An 11,913-nucleotide genomic window follows, 5' to 3' on the forward strand; every position below is an offset into this window, starting at 1 on the left:
TAATCTATTAACTGTTCCTTACCCATGTTCTTTCCCTGATAATAAAACATTAACATAGTAAATTGCATTTTTAAAAAGTTAAATATAACTATAGTTAAATATATAAACATTTTTAAAGTATTACATATAGTTAAGTGTGTGGAATAATAATACATTGTTGTATTTATTATTGTGATAAGATTAGGTCCTGGTGTGAGAGGTAGATGCAAAAGTACTGAAACTGGAGACTCCTTACGTACATCATGATGTTGAATAAACACCTTCTTACAGAAAACTTCATAATTTACATTGATTAATTTATAGAGAATTAAGAATCTAGAATAAAAACGTTTAGGTTCTTCAAGAGGTTCAGACTTTGTGTGATTTAACAGTCAGCAGGATAAACATTCCTGTCTGTAATAGTTTTATTCGGACGCTTCCTGCTAGTGATTAATGTGAAAATGTGTGTTTGTGAAGCTTTAGGCAGGATCTCCAGAAACACCATGAGAAGACCAGGCTTCATCTGGAACAACAAGCTGAAGTGATAAATCAGGTAGCTGATTATTATTGTTAGTTTATAATTATTTTATTTTAAAATTAAATTGTATTTTTTTTTTTCAAAATTAACTGTAAGTAAGCAGTACAAAAAAGTTTCTTTCTATTCTAGGCACAGAACAGGAATTCGCTGTTAGACTGCATTACCATTACCCAGATACACTGCTGATCCCATTTATAATGTAATTTTAGATAGATATGAGCCAGAATTATTTAGTCTGTAATATTGTGATTTAAAATACCAGGAGAGATGAATTTGCTGTAATGTTTATCACAATGCTTCCATTTGATATTCTTGATGAGCTCTACCTCATCTTACACACTAGAAGGCAGCACCAGAGCGAGTATCACTCAGAGCACAAAGATATACTGTGTAGAGAGGACAGATAACTCCTTCAAAGTGTTCCTAATTAGCAATGTAAAGTTAATCAGAAAAAGACTCTATGGCACAAGGAACACGCACCAGGACAGCAGTCTCATTTCATTCTGTCCACACAAACTAGGAAAAATAATACTGAAACTGTGAGTAACATTTTTATACGATCCAGAATTCTGGAATACTCCAGCCATCTGGAGGTAGTTACTGTAAACTGCTGTATATACGCAGACACTCAAACTCGCATCTAACACCATTTACTGTGTTTGTATTTATATAGGGTAAAAAAATGTACAAAATTTCATCACAGTTGTTTTTCTGTGCAATTAAATTAAATACTAAAATAATTAAATACTGTGCAATTAAACTGGTTAATGTGACGCGCTTCTGCATTTCAGGTGGATTTCAGTTGGCAGGTGGAGCAGTGATGACATGATGACATGATGATTTGTAAGTATTTAAGGCACAATCCACCATTAAATTTATTTTTAATAATGTTTAAAAAGGAGAGGAGAGACTCCTGGCCTAACCCCTAACCCTAACTCTAGTTTAACACTGCCTATTTTTTTTTTTTTGTTTTTTTGTTAAAGCCATACGTGATTGGTCAACTACATGTAATGATGTGTGGATTTAAATTATATAAAGAATAAAAAGTCAGAGTGTAGAGTCTTCTTTGTCTTTGGGCTGTTCCCTTTCAGGGGTCGCCACAGCGAATCATTTGCCTCCATCTAACCCTATCCTCTGCATCCTCTTCTCTCACACCAACTAACTTCATGTCCTCTCTCACTGCATCCATAAATCTCCTCTTTGGTCTTCCTCTAGACCTCCTGCCTGGCAGTTCCAACCTCAGCATCCTTCTACCGATATATTCACAATCTCTCCTCTGAACATGCCCAAACCACCTCAATCTGGCCTTTCTGACTTTATCCCCAAAACATCTAACGTGGGTTGTCCCTCTGATAAACTCATTCTTAATCCTATCCATCCTTGTCACTCCCAAAGAGAACCTCAACATCTTTAGCTCTGCTACCTCCAACTCTGCCTCCTGTCTTTTCTTTAGCGCCACTGTCTCTAAGCCGTAGAGCATCGCTGGTCTCACCACTGTCCTGTACACCTTTCCTTTCATTCTCGCTGATACTCTTTTATCGCACAACACACCTGACACTTCTCTCCACCCATTCCAACCTGCCTGTACTCGCCTCTTTACCTCCTTTCCACACTCCCCGTTGCTCTGGACCGTTGACCCCAAGTACTTAAAATCCTGCACCTTCTTTACCTCTGCTCCCTGTAGCCTCACCGATCCTCCTGGGTCACTCTCATTTACACACATGTATTCCGTCTTGCTGCGGCTAACCTTCATTCCTCTGCTTTCCAGAGCATACCTCCACCTCTCCAAATTTTCCTCCACCTGTTCCCTGCTCTCGCTACAGAGGATAATGTCATCTGCAAACATCATAGTCCATGGGGACTCCTGTCTTACCTCATCTGTCATCCTGTCCATCACCAGAGCAAACAAAAAGGGGCTTAGAGCTGATCCTTGATGCAGACCCACCTCCACCTTAAACTCTTCTGTCACACCTACAGCACATCTTACCACTGTCTTACAGCTCTCATACATGTCCTGCACCACTCTAACATACTTCTCTGCCACTCCAGACTTCCTCATACAATACCACAGCTCCTCTCTTGGCACCCTGTCATATGCTTTCTCTAAATCTAAAAAGACACAATGCAACTCCCTGTTACCTTCTCTGTACTTCTCCGCCAGCATCCTCAAAGCAAATACTGCATCTGATGTACTCTTTCTAGGCATAAAACCATATTGCTGCTCACAAATGCTCACCTCTGCCCTTAACCTAGCTTCCACTACTCCTTCCCACAGCTTCATTGTCTGACTCATTAGCTTTATACCTCTATAGTGTGCAAGTTAAATGTTTCATATTTCTGATAAACTAATTTAAGCAACAAAAAATATGTGGAGCCACTCGAGAGCTAAAAGAGCCCGAATTCCCATCACTAGTGCTCTCTCACCTTTGTTATTTGCTCTTGCGATGGACCTGTTATCAATGACACTGAGATTTTCCCCTATTTGGCAAGAAGTTGCACATGCCGGTTCTGTTTTTAAAGTGGCTTTTCAAAAGGATGATTTATTGTTATTTATGTCAGTTCCAGTATCTAGTATCTCTGCCATTATTTCTAGAGCATTTCGGAAAATTCTCTGGGTACAAAGTTAATATTTTTAAAAGTGAGCATAATTTAGTCAATAACCTGGCGTTACAACTTAAACAACAAATTATCTCCTTTAAGTTAAGTAGACATGGCTTTAAATACAATGGATTAATGTGTCTCGCTTTATGTCTTCCCATTATTTCGTAAATGTTGGTCTGCTACTTTACGTTCAGGCTTTGTGTGATTTAACATTAATATAGTTAGTAGTTTTATTCAGACACTTCCTGCTAGTGATTAATGTGCACGTGTGTTTGTGTTTTTCAGTCAGGCAGGTCTTGGAAGAGCGCATAAGATAAGGCAAGACAACCGTATACACCGCGAATCCTAGTGTAAGGCACTAAACAGAGTCAGTGCCAATTAGCATCTTGTTCAATGACATCATCCACTGGGTTACAGAGAAGTGTTTAGGTGGCCGAGCTGGAGCGGTGTGCGGCACAATGGCCAGACATTCACGGATGCAGCCTATGCGGATGGTGTAGGTTTCCTTGATGAATCAGAATCAAGCGCCCCAGAGCTGCTCAACATCATTAGGGAAAGTTCTGGAAAGCTGGGTCTGCGTATCAACACCCAGAAGAACAAATGCACAACAACAGATGGATCACAAATAACTCTGGAGGTTTCAGGTGAACCAACTGTGCAGGTGGACCGGTTTAAATACCACGGTTCCCTCATTTATGCATCCAAAATCGCTCCCACAAGCTGATGCTGCGGCGGGAATTGATAGCGTCCAGTATGCCTTTGCCAGCCTCTGCTAAAAGCAACTAAAATTTGAGTTTTCAACGCTACCATCATCCTGATCCTGGTTAACGCATCCGAGACCTGAACCCTTTCTGACAGAGGACCTCCCAACACTGGACACATTCCACATGACCCCACGTCACCCTTCTTGCCCGATGGCGCAGTGAGACCACTCGACAGAGATGCCACCTGCAGGAGATCGTTGAATAGGTTTTCACATGATCACGGCTGAGTTAGTTTGGCCTCTTGGCGAGGATGGACCCGTCACACGTTTTTGTAGTTTTAAACGGTCAAACAGTGAAATAGTAAAATCAGAAGCAGGTGTGTAAAAGCTTTATGGACACAGACAAAACTAATGTGTGCGTGACTCAACTGCATGACGTTATCCTAATCACACTGCTCCAATCACAACTGATTAAGGCTCTCTATAATAGAGCTGTGTAGGACCGTCATAATCCGATCAACATGATTTTGAAAAGAGAGAGAGAGAGACTTTAGAGAGGATGAGATGGTTTTGCTAAATACATTTACATTTAGGCATTTGGCAGACGCTCTTATCCAGAGCGACTTACAAAAAGTGCTTTAATGTTTACAACATTGGATACATACTTACACTGGGTTAACTAGGTTAATAACTAAGTACCATTAGTCCAACACATCTGAGAAGAGTTTTTTTTTTGGGGGGGGGGGGTTAGTCCAAGTACTGGAGAAACAGATGCGTCTTGAGTCGTCGTTTAAAGATAGTCAAAGTCTCTGATGTACGGACATCTAGAGGAAGTTCATTCCACCACCTAGGTGCCAGAACAGAAAAGAGCCTGGATGAATGCCGCCCTCGATCCCTGAGAGATGGTGGGATGAGGCGAGCAGTGCTGGAGGATCGGAGGGAACGTGGTGCAGTGCGTGGTGTAATTAGCGCAGAGAGGTAAGTGGGTGCTGGGCCATTTTTAGCTTTGTAGGCAAGCATCAGTGTTTTGAATTTGATGCGGGCAGCTACAGGAAGCCAGTGCAGGGAGCGGAGGAGTGGGGTGGTGTGGGAGAACTTGGGAAGGTTAAAAACTAGTCGTGCTGCTGCATTCTGGATCAGTTGCAGGGGACGAATCGTGGACAAAGGCAGGCCTGCCAGGAGTGAGTTGCAGTAGTTCAGTCTTGAAATAACAAGGGACTGAACAAGCACCTGAGTAGCCTGTGAAGAAAGAAATGGGCGAATTCTTCTGATATTGTAAAGAAGAAATCGACAAGAGCGAGTAAGGTTAGCGATGTGTGGGGAAAATGACATGATTGTCCACGGTTACCCCAAGATTGCAGTGGTTGAGGGAGTGATTTGGTTGTTGTCCATGGATATCACAAGGTCTTGACCTGGAGATGAGTCACAAGGGATAAACAACAGTTCGGTTTTACTGAGATTGAGCTTTAGCTGATGAGCAGCCATCCAAAATGAGATGTCTGCCAGACATGCTGAGATCCGGGTGGAAACCTGAGTGTCAGAGGGAGAAAAGGAGAGAACAAGTTGGGTGTCGTCTGCATAACAGTGGTATGAGAATCCATGCGATGATATGACCTCACCAAGAGACCGGGTATAGAGGGAGAACAGAAGAGGACCAAGTACTGAGCCCTGCGGGACACCAGTAGAGAGTCTACGTGGGGCAGATGTAGATCCCCTCCATGTTACCTCATATGACCTATCTTTTAGGTAAGAAGCAAACCATTGCCACGCTGTTCCACAAATTCCAAGGCTTGTAAGAATAGATAATAGAATCTTGTGGTTCACGGTGTCAAATGCAGCTGACAGGTCCAGGAGGATGAGGACAGATGAAAGTTTAGCAGATCTAGCAGCATGGAGCTTCTCAGTGACTGACAGAAGGGCAGTCTCTGTGGAATGTGCCACTTTGAATCCAGATTGGTTTGGGTCATTAAGGTTGTTCTGTGAGAGATAAAGAGACATTTGATTATAAACCGTTCTTTCAAGAATTTTGGAAATAAAAGAGAGCAGTGATACCGGGCGATAGTTGTTAACTTCTGATGGGTCTAGGCAGGGTTTCTTGAGGATGGGAATAACCCTCGCCTTCTTAAAAGCGGCAGGAACATGACCAGATGATATGGATTGGTTGATGATGGCTGTGGTGAAGGGAAGGAGGTCTCGTGAGATGGCCTGGAGCATTGTGGAAGGGATTGGGTCTAATGAACAGGTGGTGGGGTTAGATGACGAGATGATCTGTTGAATCTCGTCAGATGACAAGTTGGAAAATTCTGCTAAAGGAGGGAAGAAAAGGTCCTGAGGTTCTGCCGTAGGAGTTTGGTTGAGAGCGAAGGACTGGCGGATTGCTGCAATCTTCCCATCGTAGAATGTGGCAAAATCGTCAGCAGTCAGAGAGGAAGGGGCAGGAGGAGTCGGTGGGTTGAGTAGTGAGGAGAAGATGTTGTGGAGTTTGCCAGGATCATGTGCAGACGCTTCCAACTTTTGTCTGAAGAAGGTAGTTTTGGCAGAAGTCACATCACATGAGAATTTGGAAAGAAGAGTCTGGTAAGAGATGAGATCTGCATCAAGCTGTGATTTCTTCCATCTTCTCTCTGCAGTTCTTAATTCTCTCCTGTTGTTGCGCAGTACATCAGATAGCCAAGGAGCAGGACAAGACGTCTTCCTTGGTTTAGATGACAGCGGGCAAAGGAGATCTATGGATGAGGAGAGAGAGGAGAGGAAAGTTTCAGTCGCAGTCTCTAGTGGTAAAGAGGAGAAGGAGTCTGGGTCTGGGAGGAATGATAGGGTGTATGAAGACACAGAGGAAGGGGAGACAGAGTGAAGGTTTTTGCGGGTAAAAGAGACATTTTGGTGGTTAGGTTTACATAGAATGGGAAGGGTTATGGTGAAGGATACCAGGTAATGATCAGATTTATGAAGAGAAATAGTAGTGATATCTGTGACTGGGGAAGGGCGGCAGAAAACAAGGTCGAGAGAATTTCCTGCCTTGTGTGTAGGAGGGCAGCTGTTTAGGGTTAAAGAGAAGGAGTTAAGGAGAGGGAGAAGGAAAGAGGATTGGAGTTTATCAGATGGAAGGTTGAAATCTCCTAGAACAGTGAGGGGAGTGTTAGCAGAAGGAAAAAGACTAAGAAGTATGTCCATTTCATCTAGAAAGTTTCCTAGAGAGCCAGGAGGACGGTAAATAACTAAGATGTGGAGGGTAATTGGAGAGGTTACCTTAACTGCATGAAATTCAAATGATGAAAAACTGAGATGAGACAGGGTGATGGGCGAGAAGGACCATCTCTTGGACAACAGGAGACCCGTACCACCACGTCTGCCAGTTTCTCGTGGAGTGTGAGAGAATACATAGGCAGAGGATAGGGCAGCCGGTGTAGCTGAGTTCTGAGGAGATATCCTCAGTTAGTGCCAGAAAGTCAAAAGAGTAATGAGTAGCTGGGGCAGAGATAAAGTCTGCTTTATTTACAGCAGATTGGCAGTTCCAGAGCCCACCTACCACCAGTGCAGGACAATGAGACAGTACTGGAGGGTAGATGAGGTTTCTGGGAGATCTGCCTCTGCTGTGTGAGTAAAAGCATCTTGGTCTGTGAGAACTGACAGAGATAGGTTGAAGACACATGCTAGACTGAGGTAACTGTCTATAAAAACTTGTAACTTCTTGGCAAACAAGAGTTTAAATCAATTCTCTGTGCACTACCTTTGTTGCAGGATATTCTTATTAACCGCTACAGACACTTGTTCAATAAGACACCTTCAATATATGTAGCTAAGCCCTGCCCACAATTCACACCTTAAGGAAGCCTGAAACTACTCTTGATTAATTACCTGAGAACTAATTGCTTTAGACCTACTTCAATCACACTGCAATCAACACTACCAACCAGCACAAACTAGGTACAGTATACAGTATGAACTAATTGTGTTTTCAAAACCAGTACAAAAGTTAAAAACCTACCTTACCAGTGGAGAAGAATCCAATTTAGGAAATTAAAGCCAAATTCTGCCCTGCTATTTAAAAAAAAAATCTTCTAACAATTATTAGAATATAAACAATAAACAAATAAACAATCAGAAATGACCCGGGGGAGTCAGCACGCCGAGCCCCACAGCGACCCACAGTCCTCTGCTCTTCTCCCTGCACTGGGACAAAAATAAAGTTAATCAGAATAAATATACTCAACTTTGTGTTTCTTCTCAGGCTTCATCTTAATAAACAACCGTGTGTAGTGCTATTTTGTCTCTTAACCTCTTAAGACCTGAGCTTTTATTTTGCATGCATTTTCATTTTTTCCGAGCTATTTAAAATTAGTATATATAAGTATAAAATCTAAGAATTGTCTTTGAACAGGAATAAATTAATTTATTTATTTATTTATTTTGAATTATGTCCTCATGTGGGAACATTTGGTTTATTTCACTGTGTAACACAATAAAGTTACCAGTGTATTACAAAGTAGGAAGTCTGAACATAGATGTGCAAAACCACTATAAACAATGCAACACAACTAAAGTGATTACTCTCTACTCTAAATGCTCCTTTTGTCTGTAGGAACATCTGTAAAAACTGTCTGTCATATTTAATCTCCAGTGTGAAATGCTGCAAAACTGTTGCATCCAGTTTGCAAACATAGGAACACATTACACGTCACACACCGCATTCAAATTATCCATTTCTAGGTTCGGACACTCATTCGGTAGTAGCTCATTATCCTGTCAACCCTACGCATCATGGAATAGAATCATTCTGGTTGTTTGACAGTTATATATTATTTGTCTGCTTTAAACCATCATCCAGTGGCTACCAACTGTGTTGAACATGAAGATTTTCATCTCCACCCTCAAACTGAACTAAGTCTGGAGTAAATGCAGAAGACTTTAAACGCTCGCCAGGTGCATCTTTACTACTGTAGGTCCTGGCTTGTTATCAATATCAACACATTTACCATGCTGATGTTTACACACAGCTCCTCCAAATGTCTGCACGCTGTCGCCATCATCTCATTTATATTGTCCACTAGGCCCATGCTCACCAATGCCATCAGCATTACTATATTGATGTTTATGGACTCTGGATGTCTGGATGGTTATTTTTACATGCCCCTAAATGAATTCAAATTCAAGTTTTCATACTGTGTATGAAGTTGTAGCACACGATCAATTTCAATACTGCTTTGCTGAGTTGATTCTAGGGAATCAGAAGTAGTATGATCAGCATGTAGCTGGTTCACACCAGGATCAGCAGCATCAAAATGCATGAATTTTATTATTATTAATCATTTTTTTCGAGGCCTGCAACAATGGCCTGTCGCCCATAGGGAGTAAGTGCTCCCAGAGAATCAGCACCGAGCCCCAGAATGATACACACCATCTTTGTATTGAGGGGCTGTAGAAAAAAGTTAAGTAAATCATAATTAATATACTCGCCTATCCTGTTTGTCCTCACATTTAATCTAGTAAGGATGTAACTGACTAACTAACAACTGTGTGTTGTGCTTTTATAGGAAAATAATCAATGGGATGGTGGTGTGAAGTGGAGGTTTCTCATACTACAGTGGGTTATTAAAGAACAAGTTTTAATTTTCAGCCACATATACACTGCTGTTAGAAATGTAATAAGTAAATACTTAAGAGGCTTTGGCTCTATAATTACTGCAGTGATTAATGTGTTTCAGCTTCAATAATTCTTTAACCCTAACTAAAGCAGTGAGGAGCTTCTCACTTATAATGCACATACCTGATTAATGTTCACGATTACTAAGCTGTTCCTGTTAAATAAATACAAAACTGGGAGGTTTTTCATCTTGCATGTAATGACTGTATCATTCAAAAGTAAATAGAAGGGACGTACACTGAAGCTGAATCCTCCATTTTATGAATAAAAACACACATTTTAATACTTTCCCAGAAGTATAAACATTATAATTGAGATTGCCAGTGTATCTGAGTAATAGAGATACATTCTAATTCAATTTAATTCAATTTTATATAGCGCTTTTAACAATGGTCATTGTCTGAAAGCAGCTTCACAAAAATGAAAAGAAAATTTATGGAAGTGTGTATGTAAGAGAAAAATGTGTCTAGATAATAATGATATTGTCCCTGATGAGCAAGCCAAGGGTGACGTCGACAGTGGCAAGGAAAAACTCCCTGAAGTCTTTACTTCTAAACTGTGATGGGATACTCTCTGCAGGCATCTTAGGTTTAGTTAGGCGAGCCACTGTACTAAATAAGAACCTGGGATTGTTTTGGGTTCTTGCTATCAGTTGGCTAAGATGCTCGGTCCTAGCAGCTTTTAGAGCTCTCTTTAGGGCGCGGGTATGACTATTGTACCACAGTGCAAGTGTTTTATCTCTGTCTTGTTTTAATATGATGGCAGCAACTGTGTCTAATGTACTGGTAAAAATAGTGCCCATGCTGCTAGTTACTTCATCTAGATCGTCTGCATTAAGGGGTCTAATAATAAATTGGGACAGATCCGGCAGATTACTTGTGAATCTGTCTTTAGTAGTCGGATTCATATTTCTAAGAAATCGATAACATGGGAAGACACAGCTTATCTGTTCTACAGGTAGAGTATATATCAGAAGGTGATGATCTGTGATATCAGGTAAAATCTATATATTGGACACATTTATACCATGGGATATAATTGAATCTAGCGTATGATTAAAGCGGTGAGTTGCTTTATTTATATATTTTTTTTAACCCCAAAGGAATTTAGTAAATCCATAAATGCAAGTGCTAAAGCGTCGTTAGCATCATTTACATTAATGTTAAAGTCTCCTACAATCAACATTTCGTCAAAGTTAGTCAGTAGGTCTTACAGCAGATGTCTAAACTCTTTAAGAAAATCAACATACAGTATACATATACGTAGGGCTGTAGCTATCGAATATTTTAGTAATCCAGTATTCTACCAAAAATCTTTATCAATTAACCGAGTAATCAGATGAAATGTACTTTTGCTTAATTAAACAACAGTGTAAAATATATAAGATAAACAAAGATTAATTGGTTTTCTTTTTAGGAAAATCACCTTTTATTTTTGAAATGCGTACAGTATTATTATTCACAATACAAGGAATAGCTTAAAGTTGACTGAGATGAATTAAGTGCATTATAGTGTCCTATATTCTCATTTTAAAGCCTTTTCTCAGATGCAAAAACTAAAAAAAGGTATTTCAAATAACTAAGTTTAAAAAAAACTAAGGCACACATTAAATGAAATAATTATACAAAAACACTAAGTTGTGCAACTTAACTTTCAAGACTAAAAGTTTCTAAATTTACAGCTCAGGCTTATGCAGAAGCCGTTACTGACAATTTCTGTCGTTTTCTCTTGCTGGTTTCTTCTTCTCTTGGCTCAATGATATTTTTATCACTATATATATATCGAAAAGCCCAAACTTTGGAGGTGGATTTCGATTACTTATTTGGCCTTTTTCTGTTATTAGATTGTTTTGAGTGAATTTAATGAGTTTATTCTTTCTTCTCACTATTCAGGGAACAGACACAATTTCTATAGGACAAGCTCTGTGTGTGCGTCTGTCAGTATGTTGAGTTGTAATGTGGCTTGGATTTTTCTGTTACAGCAGTGAGTTCGTTAGTGTGTACGCGCACTTAAGTGCCATTAGAGAGGTTTTTTGTTAATTTTTCCCATAAAACAGTGTCTCCGTTGTGTGTGTGTGTGTTAGGGCTGAAACAATTCCTCGAGTAATTTGATTACAAAAAATGATTGAGGCAAAATCTTCTGCCTCAAAGCTTCTTTTAATTAATTTTAAAAGCTTGCGTTATGTTTTTGCACAATTATTTGTTTGGCGTGGCACAATGCGCTTCCGGATGCAAACCCCCAGTAAACACCGGTGAAGAAGAAGCGCTTACGTCACCCACAAAGCGGAAGGAGACGCAAACAGTTAGCTATTGATTTAAGAGAGCGTTCTGTTGCGGCCTGCAAAGTGAAAAGAAGCGGTAAAAATTTCACCAAGCCAAAGAAGAGAACTTTTAGTTCTGAAAGTTAACTTGGGGTTTTGTATAATTTTTTATGTTGATGTTTGCTTAA

The sequence above is a fragment of the Clarias gariepinus genome, chromosome 26, assembly GCF_024256425.1.
Source record: "Clarias gariepinus isolate MV-2021 ecotype Netherlands chromosome 26, CGAR_prim_01v2, whole genome shotgun sequence".
NCBI lineage: Eukaryota > Metazoa > Chordata > Actinopteri > Siluriformes > Clariidae > Clarias > Clarias gariepinus.